At 27.3% G+C, this 2,968-nt stretch overlaps 1 long non-coding RNA gene across 1 annotated transcript; it reads left to right on the forward strand.

Moving 5' to 3' along the window:
- The first annotated feature begins 1,548 nt into the window (after positions 1-1,548).
- Positions 1,549-2,763, forward strand: LOC128364443 (uncharacterized). Its single transcript, XR_008321771.1, has 3 exons — positions 1,549-1,603; positions 1,661-1,695; positions 2,704-2,763. It is a non-coding gene; the product is annotated as an uncharacterized LOC128364443 (long non-coding RNA).
- The last annotated feature ends 205 nt before the right edge of the window (positions 2,764-2,968 follow it).

The following is a 2,968-nucleotide window of genomic DNA, read 5'->3' on the forward strand; positions in this document are numbered from 1 at the left end:
ACAAGTAATCAGATTACCTTTTCTGAAAGTAATCTGATTACTTTAGAAAAAGTAATCAGATTTACTCTCCCAATATATATTGCTCTGGTTGATTTTTTTTTTTTTTTGGGAGGGGAGGGCAAAATATACTTTAAAAAAAAAGAAAAAAGAATGTAATCAGATTACAAGTAATCGGATTGCTTTTCAAAAGTAATCTAATTACTTGTAATCCGATTACTTTTCTGAAAGTAATCTAAGTACTTGTAATCTGATTACTTTTTCAAAAGTAACCTGATTACTAGTAATCTGATTACTTTTTCTAAAATAATCAGATTACACTCCCAATATATATTGCTCTGGTTGATTTTTTTTTTCTTTGGGGGGGGGGGGGGCAAAATATACTTTAAAAAAAAAAAAGAAAAAAGAAAGTAAGAAAGTAATTTCAAGTAATCGGATTGCTTTTCAAAAGTAATCTAATTACTTGTAATCCGATTACTTTTCTGAAAGTAATCTAAGTACTTGTAATCTGATTACTTTTTCAAAAGTAATCTAATTAAAAAATAAGGAAGGAAGGAAGTAAAAAAGGAAGGGAAGTAAAAAAATAAGTAAAAAATAAGTAAAAAATGAAAAAGAAAGGGAAATAAAAAGAAGTAAAAAAGGAACTAAAAAGGAAGTAAAAAAGTAAAACAGGAAGGGAAGTAAAAAAAGGAAGTAAGGAAGTAAAAAAGGAAGTAAAAAAGGAAGTAAAACAGGAAGGGAAGTAAAAAAAAAGGAAGTAAGGTAGTAAAAAAAGTAAAAAGGGAAATAAGGAAGTAAAAAATAAGGAAGGAAGGAAGTAAAGATTGAAGTAAGGTAGTAAAAAAGGAAGGGAAGTAAAAAGAAGTAAAAAAGGAAGTAAAAAAGGAAGGGAAGTAAAAAGAAGTAAAAAAGGAACTAAAAAGGAAGTAAAAAAGTAAAACAGGAAGGGAAGTAAAAAAATTCATGAATGAATGAAAAAGAAAGGGAAGTAAAAAGGAAGTAAAAAAGGAAGCAAAAAAGGAAGGGAAGTAAAAAGAAGTAAAAAAGGAACTAAAAAGGAAGTAAAAAAGTAAAATAGGAAGGGAAGGAAGGGAAGTAAGGAAGTAAAAAAAGTAAAAAGGGAAATAAGAAAGTAAAAAATAAGGAAGGAAGGAAGTAAAGATTGAAGTAAGGTAGTAAAAAAGGAAGGGAAGTAAAAAGAAGTAAAAAAGGAAGTAAAAAAGGAAGCAAAAAAGGAAGTAAGGAAGTAAAAAAAGAAGTAAGTAAAAAAGGAAGTAAAAAAGGAAGGGAAGTAAAAAGAAGTAAAAAAGGAACTAAAAAGGAAGTAAAAAAGTAAAACAGGAAGGGAAGTAAAAAAATTCATGAATTCATTCATGAATGAATGAAAAAGAAAGGGAAGTAAAAAGGAAGTAAAAAAGGAAGCAAAAAAGGAAGTAATAAAGGAAGTAAGGAAGTAAAAAAAGTAAAAAGGGAAATAAGAAAGTAAAAAATAAGGAAGGAAGGAAGTAAAAAAGGAAGTAAGTAAAAAAGGAAGTAAAAAGGAAGGGAAGTAAAAAAATAAGTAAAAAATAAGTAAAAAATGAAAAAGAAAGGGAAATAAAAAGAAGTAAAAAAGGAACTAAAAAGGAAGTAAAAAGTAAAACAGGAAGGGAAGTAAAAAAAGGAAGTAAGGAAGTAAAAAAGGAAGTAAAAAAGGAAGTAAAACAGGAAGGGAAGTAAAAAAAGGAAGTAAGGAAGTAAAAAAGGAAGTAAAAAAGGAAGGGAAGTAAAAAGAAGTAAAAAGGAACTAAAAAGGAAGTAAAAAAGTAAAACAGGACGGGAAGTAAAATAAGGAAGTAAAAAAGGAAGCAAAACAGGAAGTAATAAAGGAAGTAAAAAAGGAAGCAAAAAAGGAAGTAATAAAGGAAGTAAGGAAGTAAAAAAGGAAGTAAGTAAAAAAGGAAGTAAAAAAGGAAGTAAAAAAGGAAGGGAAGTAAAAAGAAGTAAAAAAAGAACTAAAAAGGAAGTAAAAAAGTAAAACAGGAAGGGAAGTAAAAAAATTCATGAATGAATGAAAAAGAAAGGGAAGTAAAAAGGAAGTAAAAAAGGAAGCAAAAAAGGAAGTAATAAAGGAAGTATGGAAGTAAAAAAGGAAGGGAAGTAAAAAAATAAGTAAAAAATAAGTAAAAAAGGAAGTAAAAAAGGAAGGGAAGTAAAAAGAAGTAAAAAAGGAACTAAAAAGGAAGTAAAAAAGTAAAACAAAGTAAAAAAGGAACTAAAAAGGAAGTAAAAAAGTAAAACAGGAAGGGAAGTAAAAAAAGGAAGTAAGGAAGTAAAAAAGGAAGTAAAAAAGGAAGTAAAACAGGAAGGGAAGTAAAAAAAAGGAAGTAAGGAAGTAAAAAAAGTAAAAAGGGAAATAAGAAAGTAAAAAATAAGGAAGGAAGGAATTAAAGATTGAAGTAAGGTAGTAAAAAAGGAAGGGAAGTAAAAAGAAGTAAAAAAGGAAGTAAAAAAGGAAGCAAAAAAGGAAGTAAGGAAGTAAAAAAGGAAGTAAGTAAAAAAGGAAGTAATAAAGGAAGTAAGGAAGTAAAAAAGGAAGGGAAGTAAAAAAATAAGTAAAAAATAAGTAAAAAATAAGTAAAAAAGGAAGTAAAAAAGGAAGGGAAGTAAAAAAGGGAAGTAAGGAAGTAAAAAAGGAAGTAAAAAAGGAAGGGAAGTAAAAAGAAGTAAAAAAGGAACTAAAAAGGAAGTAAAAAAGTAAAACAGGACGGGAAGTAAAATAAGGAAGTAAAAAAGGAAGAAAAAAGGAAGTAATAAAGGAAGTAAAAAAGGAAGCAAAAAAGGAAGTAATAAAGGAAGTAAGGAAGTAAAAAAGGAAGTAAGTAAAAAAGGAAGTAAAAAAGGAAGGGAAGTAAAAAGAAGTAAAAAAGGAACTAAAAAGGAAGTAAAAAAGTAAAACAGGAAGGGAAGTAAAAAAATTCATGAATGAATG

This window comes from Scomber japonicus, chromosome 9 (assembly GCF_027409825.1).
Source record: "Scomber japonicus isolate fScoJap1 chromosome 9, fScoJap1.pri, whole genome shotgun sequence".
Taxonomy (NCBI): Eukaryota; Metazoa; Chordata; class Actinopteri; order Scombriformes; family Scombridae; genus Scomber; species Scomber japonicus.